Genomic DNA, 13,373 nt, shown 5'->3' with positions numbered 1-13,373 from the left:
TACCTCAACTAACCCCGCCAGCATAATGGGAAGCAGGTATCACAGTTAAACACGTGGGCTCTGGAAGACGCACCACCCAATACCAAACAGTAGCCCTGCAGTCTTGGGCAATTCCCTTAACCTCTCTGTTCCTCAGTTTCCTCATCTGTAAAGTGGTTCCCACCCCTCAGGGATGTTGTCGGCCTTAGATGGGAGGATGCACATGAAGCGATCATCGGTGTCTGGGGTGCAGAACGTTCGGTAATTGTTCAGTGTTAGTTGGTACTGGTATTGGGGCCCTTGTCTTTGTCATTAAAAACACGATCACAGATTATTCTCCCCTATTTGCATTTCAGGAACTTGAAGCTCAGTGGTGCACGGGGCACATAGAATGCACTCAATAAAACCTTCCCATCGTCCCTTCCTTCTTTCCCGAGTGCTCGCAGTGCTGTAGGGTAATTTTATGCACATAAGGGGTCCCTCTCCCAAGCTGATGAATAGAAAGGGTTGCTTTGTTGAATAGGAAAGGAATGTTAGGTTTGTTTGTTTAATACATTAATCTGTAAATAATGCCTCAGCTGTCTCCACCCCAGACAGGTGCCTCAGTGCCTCTGGGTGTCTGAGCCTCCCAAGGTAAGCCCATTTACCAAATGCTGCTTTAATGACTAGGAAGCATTACATAAACTGTAATAAAAGAGCTCTGATTAGACAACCAAGGGTATAAACAGAGCACATTTAATTACCCACCAAGCACAGCTCTTGGAATTAGGTCTCACGGTTATTCTGGTCCCGTATATTCTAAGTCACTCTCCACTTTCCCTGTGCTGGAGAACATCCTGAAGCCTCAGCCCTGAAGACACTGGCAGGGGCCCTTGTGGGAGACACACAGAAGCGGAAGACATGTTCTGCCTAGTGCCCAGGGTTGAGCGGGGGCCTGGGCACCCAGCTCCCAGAGCAGGCACAGCGCAAGAAGGTCTGAGAGGACCGTGTGGTTCTCGGATACCAGACTGCGGGAGCGGCACAAGGAGACCCGTCTTTGCAAATTCTGCAGTGGGCTGTGGCTAGAGAGGGTGAAGCCACGATGCATTGTCCCCCGGCACCACTTACCCTCAATTTCCTGCTGGCGTGACCAGGAGAGAAGCCTTCTTCATTCCATCTGGGCGTGGCATGGCTTGGGTCTGCACCGGCTGGGGGGGGTGGGGAGGGTGATTCTCTTGAACTCCCTCGGCCTCCATACCTGCCCGGCCAGTCTTCCCTCCCCAGCTCATAGGTCCATGATGCCTCCTATACTGGCGTGAGTGAGCGTGGAGATTCCAGTCCCCTGCCTGGTTCCTATCAAAACACTGTCTCTTCCTAGCTAGGTGGCCTCAGGAAAATAACTCGGCCTCTCTGAACTTTCGTTTCCTTCTGAACTGAAGGAGACTCATCACGGTGATGATGATCTGAAGGTTAAATCAGATGCGCAGCCTCGAATATTGTGCCTGACCGATAACACGCGTTTAAGAAATGCTAGCTATTGTTAGTAGCTGGAGGCTGACTCACCAGGTGTGCAAGAGGCAAAAATTCAACCAGTGTGGATGGCTTAGGAGAGAGTTTCTCATCATCTGCCCCCCGCCCCCCAACCGCCGCCTCTTACATTGACATTAGGGTCTCATTTGATATGTGCATAGCCTAGGGATAAGCATATGGACTCCGCAACCAGACCTCTCGAGTTTGGATCTCAGCTCCAGCCCCTCAGTCTCTGGCACCCTTTATGCCTCATTTTCATCATCCTGTGAAATGGGGGCACCGATAGAAACTTCTTCAATAAGGTCAGAGTGAGGATGAAATGAGCTAATGTAAGTTGCGTGTTGGAATGAGGAAGAGTGCCCAAAACATTGTCCGCAGTGGAAACAGATGCTGTTCATCCGTATGACTACCAAGTGTAAGAACAAGTATCTATAGGTGAGGGAGAAAGAAATTGAGGCCCAGATGTGACACAGGGGATTTCCCCAAGGTTACAGAGTGAGAAAGTGACGGATCTGGGTAAAACAGAGACACCAGTGGTGTTAACCCTCCGCTGTCTCATGTTAATGAGCCACCTCTGCTTTGCCCACTCCTCCTCCGGGACACTCCGTCTCCTCCCCATCAGCTGGCTCATCCTGGAAGCCCCAGCCCATCGCTTCTGCCAGAAATTAGCCGATCCTTCTCCCGAGCCCCTTTGGAATTAGTGCCCTTGCCACGTGTGTCTGTCTTCTGACACTTCCCACACGGCACAATACAGCATCTGCCCTTGCTGTGACTCTGTTTCCACTGTCCTAGAGGCCCCTTGATTGCCTAGAAGAGCCTGTTAACCATTCAGTGTCTGATGGCTTGACTCGTGAGTAGCAGGTAATAAATATCAGTTGGACCGAAGAGCTAAAGAAAGAAGGATTGAAGGAAGGGAGGGTGGTAACTTTGGTTGGTGGAATTTAAAGTACTCTTGACTTTCTATTTTTTCTCAGAACCTTTCCTAAAATTTGAACCATGAGAATGGCATAATCACATACAAATGAGGTACATGATAACTGTTTACAAACCCAGGATTGATTCTCAAGTTTTCTGGGAACTGCAAAGGTCAGGAGCTTTGTAACCAAGAGACACTGGGTTTGAATCTTAGTTCTGCAAATTACTAAAATCTCAGTGTACTCACTAGTGAAATAGGCATTCAGATCACCTAGCCTGTGAGGTTCTTGTGACAATTAGAAATCAATGATGGGATGGGCACCCCGGTGTTTCAGTCAGTTAAGCGTCGGACACTTGATCTTGGCTCAGGTCATGATCTCACATTTCATGAGTTCGAGCCCCACATCAGGCTGTACGTGCAGAGTCCCCTTCGAATCTTCTGTCCACCCCCTCCCTCTGCCCCTCCCCCTGCTCTCTCTTTCTCTCAAAAATAAATAAACATTAAAAAAAAAAGAAACAGAAGACAGATACTTGCAGGGGATTTGCATCGTCTGGCTTGGGCACTTGGTTAGTTTCTACTTGTTGCTATAACAAATAAGCCAGAACTGCTGGCTTAAAAGTGTGCACGCATGGGGCACTTGGGTGGCTCAGTTGGTTAAGCATCATCCAACTTCGGCTCAGGTCATGATCTCACAGTTGATGGGTTTGAGCCCCGCATCGGGCTCTGTGCTGACAGCTCAGAGTCTGGAGCCTGCTTCGGATCGTGTGCCTCCTTCTCTCTGCCTCTCCCACGCTCGTTCTCTGTCTCTCTGTCTCTGGAAAATAAATAAAAGTTAAAAAAAATAAAAAAAATATAAAACTACGCACACACATTATCTTAGAGTTTCAGGGGTCAGAAGTCTGATAACGGGTCTCACTGCACTAAAATCAATGTGTCGGCTGTGCTGCACGCTCTCTGGAGCCTCCGGGGCTGGGGCAGGTGGGAATCTGTTTCCTTTCTTCTAGCTCTTAGAAGCCACCCGAATTCCTTGGCTCCTGGCCTCATCCTCCCTCTCCAAAGCCAGCAGCGCCTCATCTTCACATCTTTGACTCTGATCCTCCTGTCTCCCCTCTTCATTTGTAAGGTCCCAGGTGTTGACACTGGGCTGTCTTAGACCATCCAGGATAATCTCCTGATCTCAAGATTCTTAACCCAATCACATCCGAAGGTGACACATCTCACACGTTCTAGGGATTAGTATGCAGACATCTCTGGGGGCATTTTTCCTGTCTGCCCCACATTCCATGAAGATCTCCCACAAGGGGTCCTGAGTGGTGATTAAGGGAAATGCAGAGTAATCTACCAAAGGCTTTGGCAAGCAGGGCTTGGGCCTGTGGATAGGGAAACATGGAGAAAGAGTTTTCTGTTGGAGTTTATTATTACCCTTTTCATAAAAGGGCATTTCCATTTTAGTAGGAGGTGATAATCGTGATGCCAATGGCCCTTTATTGAACGTCCTCAAAGAGTCACTCACTTTGCAAAGTGCCTGACCACAGAAATTTATTTAGTCTTTATAATAACCCAGCAAAACATTATTTCCATCCTGTTCAAGGTCCCATAGCTATTTAACTGTGCAGGTGGAATTTGAAGGCGTGTCAGTCTGACCTGAAGCCCCAGTTTGTTTCCCCTAGGACCTACTAGTTTTTGGAAAAGAATTCCTTGCTTTTTCCGTGGACTGAGCTCCTGGTCAACAGTCTCTCTTTCCCAGCCAGATGTGGACTGACGCAAAATGAGGGGCCAGTGATGCCTTTATTTGCTGGGACACTAGCTTGACTGGGGAGATCTGGGCCGGCAAGAGCTCAGTCATCTGCTCTTTGCTCACTGCCCTTGGAGACGCAAGCCAATCCGGAGTAGAGGATTTCCCTCCAGCCCGACATCAAAAGGTTCCAGTCAGGGGCGCGCTGGGCCAGGATGCTGTTAGCATGGGATATTAACCAAACACACTTCACCCCTGTGTTTGTCAGGGATGGTTGTGTCTTTGACGCAGCCTCATTCCTTGGACTTAATTAAAACCCAGTTCCCTCTTTTATTCAATTTATGAGGCCTAGCCGGCAGGATTAAGCGATTACAGACAAAAAGCCCCATTTGTGAAACACTCCTAAACTCAAGCTGTTACGCTGCTTACTTGTACTCCATTAAATTAATAAGGAATGAATCGGCTGATCCATTATGAATAAAGCAGTGGGGAGTCTCTGCCCCGGTTCATACTTCCTGCTCCCTCCTCAGAGAACATTTGTGTAAAATGATTATGTTCATATTCATTCAGTTGGAATTCTCTAAAAGTGGAATGCATAAATTACTCTAAAGACACAGAGTTTATCTTAAACATTAACGACGAAGGGTGAATTAATAAGACTATTATAAAGCCATTAGCATTCAGTGTATTTACCTATAGTTGCAGTGTACCTAAACCATATTCAACCCACAGTTGCCATTTGTGTTGGGTGATCAAGCTAGTTTATTTTAGCTCACAGTTCATTTAAACTCGTAACACACCCTTGAATATCCAGGTTTCTACTAGCTTCTTTTTTTAGGGCTCCTCTCAGTTGGAAATTGACTGCTGTTATTTCCTGATTCAACCACAAACCTCTCTCTGGCAACTGTTGTACCCAAATGTTTCCAAATATTGGTTGTTTAACGCTACAGAATAGGAACCAAGAGGCTAACCTTAGTCAGATGAAATGTGAGTTCACATATTGAGGTCCCGAGAAGTTAGTTTTCTAAGGGGTGTGGGGAACACAGTTGGAGAGAGGGGCCATTGGAGGATTTTTAGTTGACCACAAGCCCAGGCTGTTTGGGGAGGGTAACGGGGTTTTGTAGAAATCAAATCGTCAAATCTTACTTTATCCAGGATTTTCCAACCCGAAAAGTCCTGACGTTTGGAGCTGGATTGTTCTTCATTGTGGGGCTGTCCTGCGTGTTGCAGATGCTTAGCAGCATCCCGGTCCAATTCGCCAGATAGCAACAGCAACAGTTGCTCCCTCCCTAGCGGCTGTGACAACCAAAAACGTTTCCAAATATTGCCAGGTCTCTCCTGGGGAGGAGAATAGTCCAGAGTAGACCCTGGTTGAGGTTGAGAGCAACTTAATTCTAACAATTAACAATAGGGTTAATCTATGTAATCCTCCAAATACTGGTTTATATTGTGGGATATACACCTGCTGAGAGACGGTCGCTTCTCTGTCCTTCATCTGGTGGGGACACAATAGCTTGGAAAGAGGAACCACTTCGTGCTCTAAAACCATCCCCTCCCTTCTCTGCCATCCTATCTCCTGCTTACAGATTAATTTCTCATTCTAGGCTCGAGTAATAAAGCAGAAGCCCGCCAGAGAGAATTTCCACAGGCTTTACATCTACCTTCCCACCCGCATGTGTGTCCACGCACCCTGCCTTCCCCCTGGTAGTGTAACTCAGAATCAAGTCTAAAGTTCTTATTGTCTGGCTCTATGTTTTAAATTCTTTATTGTCACCCGAAAGGACTTCCAGACGAGGGGGATGCTTCCAAACAAGGACCTGAGGTGTTGCCCCTCCGCTGCTTAAGATTCCAACGTGAACACGTTGCTGCACACGTACCGCTCCCTTCTCTAAGAGATTCCTGCTCTAGAGGCCCCCCAGCTGTCAGGGACTCAGATGCCCTGAAATCCAGGCTGTCTAAGCTTAGAATGGCGAGCTCTCTCCCTCTTGCCATGGTGAAATCCACCCTTCAACACAATCCTGTATTCCAGGTCTCACTCCCATTCCAGGGCGTCTCCGGAAGCGGGCGGAAGTGGTTCTGAGCCGAGCTCGCAGGAGGAAGCGGGGGCACATGGCAGCAGATGCACGTGTCGGGGTTGACTTAAAGCGTGTGGAAGTTCTCTTTTGATGGCTTCTACTTTCCTGCTTGACGCTGGACTGGGAATTTTGTCTGTTACAAGGCAGTGCTCTCCTTGTTGTGGGCCCAGAAGCTGAGACCGAGAGAGAGAGGGACCAGTTAACTTACTCAGTGACACACGTCCAGCGAGAGGCAGGAAGAGGGAGGAGTGCTGATTGCCTGAAACCCAATCTTCTGACCCTCTGACCTCAGCATTCTGCTTTCTTACCGTCTTCAAATTACCATGGTCATTACAACCTATCAAAAACCAACTCTTCATTGCCAGGACTGAGCGCTGAGTAATTAAATGCATTAAAAGTCTGCTCTGTACCTGGGGTTTTGAGCTTTTACACTGCCATTTTTTCTTCTTCTTTCTTCTAAATAGTACAGTAAGCGCTTTTACATTGGCTGGTTTTCCTCTTGCGTCTCTAACTTTTTCACCTTTTCTCTCTGCGTCAACTGCCGTCGTGGCTCGCGTATCCTCAGGTTTTAAGAGGAAGGAGAAACGAAGCCAGGGAGATGGATAACCAGCGATGTGGCTGTTCATCACCTGCTCGTTGGCTAAAGGCAGTAGTGGGCGTCGCTCAGTACAGAAGGAACTCTCCGTGTGGACCGTGTGTATGTGCAGCAGGGCCTCTGCCGTCCTGGGACAGGGTGACACCCCGGCTGATGTTGGATTAGCTGCATGCGCTGAGACAAGTTACTTACAACGAGTCTCAATTTTCTCATCTAAAAAATTCATAACCCGTGCCCCTCGGTGCTGCCGTGGATAAAGCAAGTCCACTTATTAAGGTGCCTGTTAAGTGGTCCTGGCACACCCTTTACACATACAACTGGAGTCAGGAGCACTCTCCCCCGTGGGGCCCCTAAACTCCTCATCCCCAGCCCAGTGGGAAGGATTAATGCATTCTTTCTTGAAAGAACTTACGTGTACATATGGAATTGGCAAAAGTCTGGCTCTTTGGCCTGATTCCAAGCAAAACTAATCATCAGAAACTTCATGCAGATTTACGATTACTTTTTCTATAACAGGGTGAGGCCCAGGCTGCTGAGACAGAATTAAAAAGGGGCTGGTACAAGCAGAGAAGGCTCAGGTCTTCACAAAGAAGGATTTTCACGCAGGGCACCGCATGTGCAACTGTGACTCAAGGTCGGCTGTAAATTAGCATCAAGTGTTAAAACAGCCCAGCGCCCCTTGCTTAAGATTGTTGTGATGAGGCCTCACAACTGGGCTATGGGCTTTCATTTAAGGCTAATGAAGAGTCACATTGGATCTTCTCAATATAGTACGCATGATCCAACACATAATTTAATGTTATGAAGGCTGATGGGCACACAGAGGTCTTTCTCACTGTGGATGGGATGGCCATGGCTTTGAGCTAGAAGCCCGGGTTCCAGACCACATCTTGCCACATACTAACTGTGAGATCTGTAACGAACCATCGTCTTTCTCTGCCCCGATCCCCATTTATAAAATGGCAGATTAAGGTCAGGATGGAGGGCATCAGCTGCAGGCAGACTGCAGAAACAGTTTGCTACACACTGGCTATATACACTTTGAGGAGACATTAAATTTATTACCGGTACTAAAAAATTGGCAGAGTTCACATACAAAAAAAATGTGCATTTTTGGCCTCTTCGAGAAAGCTGGGGGATTGGGCAACAAGCTTTGCATTTCGTAATGGCAGCAGGTGGATGGTGCTGATCCGTAGTTACTGCATTTTGCTTGGTCACAGGCTGGTTTTTCAGCCTGCCACTGTCCCCACCATCCCCTCTCAGTGCCACCTGGCCTCCGTTATTCATCTCTATATTTTCTCTTCCCTGCGTTATAGTTTGAAATCCCTGTATTGTGAAAACTCTTGTAGTTTTCAAGCAATTGATTGATTTAGGATTTTGGGGATGGTGTGATGTGTGGACTTATCTGAGTATTGCCAGGGAAATACTTTAGTGACACAAAAATCTAGTACTCTTGTACTCTTGTACTAACACACCTAAGATGCTTCTGGCTCAATTTATGCAATAAGTTAATTTTGAAACCCTACTACTATGTGAAAATGTTTGCTGGCATATACTGGAGATACAAGGTTGAACAAAGGTTGGTGGGTAAGGAAGACAGAAAATAAATAAGCAAACGGCCAAACGAATGTTAATGAAATGGACATCTGAGAGAATTCCACTATCACAGAAGAACAGATTTCATGAAAAAGAACCATTCCGGGGGATGTCCCTTCAGGCTGGGGGGTTGCCATTTAAGCAGAGAATCGGGGATGCCGAAGAAGGCGAAAAAGGTCAGTGTGGCTGAACTTTAGTGGGTCAGAAGACAGAGGAGGTAGAGAGGGATCTGGGTAGTAGGCAGTGGCTAGAGCAACAGGGCTTTGGAGGACCTGACTGAGAGCCCAGCTTGATTTTTCAAAGCTTAGGGATGAAACAGATGGGGCCATTCATGAACACCCACTCTGTCATGGATCAGGAATCTTGCTCAGGGAACCCACTGAGTCATTAAACAAATAGGCCCTCCTCGCCCCTTCATCCAACTTTCTGACCCTCCCTCTGTGCCCTTTCCCCATATTATCAGTGGCCCACTGAGTTGATGGCATTAAGGATATCATTTACAGATAGAGGTTGCTTTTCTTGCACAGGTCATGATGGAGTCATTTAAAGAAAGAAAACTAGCACTTCCTGAAAATGCTCCACTTGCCAGATCTATTCCGTATAATTGAAAACAAAGAAACCCTTTGTACCAGAGTATAAATGTGTATTGAAGTTCGCAGATGCTAAGTGTACAGGTTGATGGATTTCATGGTGAACAGCACCCAGATCAGGAAAGAAGGCCGTCAGTTCTCGAGGAACAACCTTGTACCCCTTGATCGCCCCCTACCCCTTCCAAGGGTGACCAGCGGCCCAGATTCTAACCCCAGAGCCCAGCGTTTTGCCTGGTTTTGAACCTTATGTAAGTACAACCGGGTGGGTGTTCATGGGCTTGTTTTGCTCAGTGTTATCCTTTGTGAGACCTGCTGTTGTGTTTCCATTACCCCAGTAGTTCCATATGTGGATATAGGGCCGCCCTTCAGTTTTATCGTAGACGGACATTCAGGTGGTTTGAGACTTTTGCGACTGGCGCTGCCCTGGACATCCGGGTACTTATGTCCTCATACGCATGCGCATGTATTTCTGAGGGCCGAATACCTACGCATCGCGTTCTGCTTCAGTACTTCGTATGAGACCGCTTTCTGTCCCTACAGCTTTTACCCGCATTTATGCTTTCGTTTTTGCATCAACCTTTCGATGTAGCCATTTCATCCCCATTGGCAGGTGAGGAAACAAGGGCTCGGAAAGGCACCGTCAGTCCCTCGAGGTCACAGAGTCGGTTGAGCCGCAGGGAGAGCACACGAACTTGGATTTGTGTGGCTCCATCACACCACGAGCCCCCGATGATTCACTTGCTCTGTGGCCCCGCCCCAATGGCACCCCTTCACCAACCCGTGCCCTGACCCAGCCTGGGGGAATTAGTGGTGCTGCCGTCTGCTCCCCGGGCACCTGTGGGGCTCCCTGTGGCCGCCACGCGTGGTGAAGCGGCCGGCTCCGTGGTCAGACAGGCCGGGTCTGAGTGTCCGCGCCCCCGCTCGGTCACGGAGACTCGTGGCAAGTTGCGTTTATTCCTTGGTGCGATGAGGGTAATGACGATGGCGACCTCACACCTGTGGTGTGAAGGTTGAAGACGTGACGTCAGCAGGTGCTCAGGCAGGACCTGCACGTGGTATCGGCAGTCAACAGGTGGATGGACAGAGAGCGGCATAGATACTCCCGCAGACGATTAGTCACAGCTACCACGGTGGGTGCATGTATGTGTGTGAGCCTCGTATGCCTGCAGTTAGCTCTGCATTTACCCCCACTTGACGGGCTTGGCATAATCTTTCTTCTTTTAGGGGTCTGGCTCTCCTCCTCCGTCACTGAAGAGATGTCAGCGGATTCGGATTAAACAAGCTTTTGTTGATCAACTACTCTCTGCCAGAAGCCTCTAGAACCGTCTCACCCATTAACTCCATTATTTTAATTAAGTAGTTAACTGAATTAAGTAATTAATCCATGCCCAATTTAAAGCTAGGGAAAGTAAGACTCAGAGAGGCAAAGCAACTTACCCCAAATCGCCAGCTTCTGAGCAGCAGGGTCAAGTCAGTGTTGAGTCGCATTCCCAGAGTGGCACGTTTCTCCTGTTTCCTGCATCCTAGCGTTTCCCTCCCGAGTCTTTGGTCCTCTGTGATTCTTCAAGGGCTTTCTGTGCTCCTGCCTAAGGAGAGTTTGGCAGAGGCCTGGTCTACACTTAGGAGAAGGAAGGGAATAAAGAAAGCGGAGGGGAACCCAGTGGGAAGCCAGAAAGCCACGTCGCTGTGAGCAAATGAGTGCGACACATCCCCACGTCTTCTGTGTGAGTGGTTTTGCACTCCGACCTGGCTCAGCTCCTGTGTCGCACTTACAGTGCTGGGTTGAATAGTGTCCTCAAAATGTCTGCGTCCGCACAAAAACTCAAAACGTGATCTGTTTTGGAAAGAGAGTCTTTGTAGATGTGAAGAGTCAGGATCCCGGGAGGCATGCTGGATTTAGGGTGGGCTTTAAATCCAACAACAGGTGTCTTTATAAGTAAAGGAGAGGGTACAGAATTCCGGAAAGAAGAGGCCATGTGGACTCAGAGGCAGAGATTAGAGCGACTGTAGTAGCCGTGGAACCCCAGGACTGCCAGCAGCCCCCGGAAGCGAGGACAAAGGCGTGAGGCCGTTTCTCCCTTAGAGCCTCCAGAAGAGTCAACTCTGTCTCCTCTTTGACTGGGGACTGTTGGCCTCTTGAACTGTGAGGGAATATATTTCTGTCCCTGGTGATCCGCTATGGAGCCCCAGGAAGTTCATCCACTCACAGGCTCTGCCTCTTGGGGAGCCCCTAACCTCTCTGGGCCCTGCTTGCACACATGGAAGATGGGTCTGGTGGCTGGGAAGCCCCTGGGGGACTTCTGAAGATTGTAGATAAAGCATAAGGAAAGAACCTCCACCAGGGCGGCTGATTGTGAAAACTCCCGGGCCGCGTTGTCCCTCCCTGGGTCTGGCCACTCTTGGGCCTGTGCACGACACCAGCCCTCTCATCCAAGCTCCCCAAGGCGATGCTCGTGAGCCCTTTCCTGAGAATTTTGCAGCGGCCACTAGAATTCAGCACACCCTTGTTGCTTTTAGTTGCGAGCATGTATCGCCGAAGACGCGTATCCCCCTTAGAACCATAAACGCTCTAATAGCAGTAACGGGGCAGCCTCGATCATGACCAAACGTGATTACATTCCACATAAAAATATAAAAGCTCATTTGAGCCGGACTCCCTCTGGGCCCATTGCCTGCACTTTTATTGAAAACCCCACATTCCTGACTTCGTGAGCACTGATGTAAGGGCCCGGTGAGGCTGGATCTCGAGAACCCCTGTAAAGCCCCGAGGTGGCCTGGTGGGCTGGACTCAGCAGGAAGTCCCTGATGTATTCTCAAGCACAGAGCCTCACACTTCATTGTCTGGCGACTCCTATCCTCTTGGACCTCCCTAGATCCCCTGTGCCAGCCCAGGCCTCTTGCTTTGCCCCTGCTAAAATGTAAGGCTGTGGAAGCAGGGAATTGGCCTGCCGTGTTCCCTGCTGTATCCTCAAGGCCCAGCCTGGTTCCCAGTGTGCAAGTGGACAGACGTCCCGGGACACCCCTCCCTTCTCCACACCTGGCCCTCTGGCATCCTCCTCACTAACCTCCGCTCCCCCCCTTTCCCGTCTCACCTTTCAGCCACACCCTGCAACCTGAGAGTCAGCCACTCAGGCTCTGTCATTCCCCCATGTGCCACGCCGTTCAGTCTGGGGGGCTCTCCCTCCTCTGTGCCTCCCCAAATCACCCTGACCGGCCAGCAGCCCCTCACCTGCTCACCTGTCTGCGCCCGTCTCTAGACTCTAAGCGCTGCGAGGTCCTGGACGGTCTTCTTCATCCTTCTCTCCCAGGCCCTGGCGGATGTCTGGCTCGTGGCTTGTGCTTGATAAGTATTGGTCAAATCAGTTGGCAAACTGCTGAGAGAAAAACAAACACATCATCATAAAGTAGACACAAAAGGGAGGGAAGTGGGTGGGGGAAATAGAGCGCTCAGTCACTATGGTGGCAAGTACCATGGAAGGTAGTTTTACAGGTCTTTTCCGTTGGATTCCTACACCAGCCACACGAAGAAGCCCCTGTTGTCCTCCCTCTCTTTTCCACACAAGGGGAGAGTGGTCAGAGATGGTAACTTGGCTGGCGTCACATATGCTGGAGGCGTGCGGGGCCAGGATTTCAGTCCAGGTTTGTTTGACTCCAGATCCAAATTCACAGCACAGGGAGGATGTAAGAAAATGTAGGAACAAAGTCTTAATAAATGTTTCCAGAAAGTGTAATTGTTAAAAGCCCAAAACTGCGTGCCAAGGCCCAGGAGGGCCTGGGACAAATCGGTTCACTGCTCTGGACCTTGGTTTCCTCCTCTGCACTGAAGGGCTGGAGACCTTTGTGAATTGGATTAGGTGATCTCAATACCCGTCTAGCTCCAAAAGTATTCTGAAGCGTTGCACAATTTATGGAAAAACATATATTTTGAAATTCGGTGATTGAGGCAACAGCTGTCAGCATGAGGTTTTTTTGTCCTATGCTTTAAAAATAGATTATACAGAACTGTGGGTGTGTGTGTGTGTGTGTGTGTGTGTGTGTGTGTGTGTGTGTGACTGTGTATAGTCACATGCATACAAACCCATGAGTTGAACAATGACAGTTGTAGAGCTGTGGCTTCCTTTTAGACTGTTGTCCTCATGCATATCTCAGGGAAAACATAAGCAGCTTGCTGATAGAGATGCTCTGGAATCAGACCAAATAGTGTGGGTTTTGTCAACACTTTTGTCTTGATTTACCTGGATTTCTGTCCAAGTGGCATCTCTTCTCTAATTCCAGGAGACAGTCAGGTCAATATGAAAGGTGTGGGTTATGGGGGGCAGGAGGTGATGCTGAACGAGCCTGAGGGAACAGGTAAAGAAGGCAGGCCACTATCAAGACA

The 13,373-nt window shown here is 48.9% G+C and overlaps 3 long non-coding RNA genes across 7 annotated transcripts in view; 2 read left to right on the top strand and 1 right to left on the bottom strand.

Moving 5' to 3' along the window:
* LOC102900985 overlaps positions 1-13,373 on the top strand; it is an 807,705-nt gene that overhangs the window by 294,521 nt on the left and 499,811 nt on the right. The gene's annotated exons all lie outside the window — the stretch shown is intronic.
* Positions 5,154-12,776, bottom strand: LOC109494645. The gene is made up of 4 exons (XR_002738634.2): positions 12,466-12,776; positions 12,233-12,369; positions 10,433-10,608; positions 5,154-5,435 (listed from the first exon to the last, which is right to left on the bottom strand). It is a non-coding gene; the product is annotated as an uncharacterized LOC109494645 (long non-coding RNA).
* LOC123382249 lies at positions 5,423-10,510 on the top strand. The gene is made up of 2 exons (XR_006590339.1): positions 5,423-10,125; positions 10,220-10,510. It is a non-coding gene; the product is annotated as an uncharacterized LOC123382249 (long non-coding RNA).

This window comes from Felis catus, chromosome E2, assembly GCF_018350175.1.
Source record: "Felis catus isolate Fca126 chromosome E2, F.catus_Fca126_mat1.0, whole genome shotgun sequence".
Taxonomy (NCBI): Eukaryota; Metazoa; Chordata; class Mammalia; order Carnivora; family Felidae; genus Felis; species Felis catus.
This window is presented reverse-complemented; position numbering and strand designations above follow the sequence as displayed.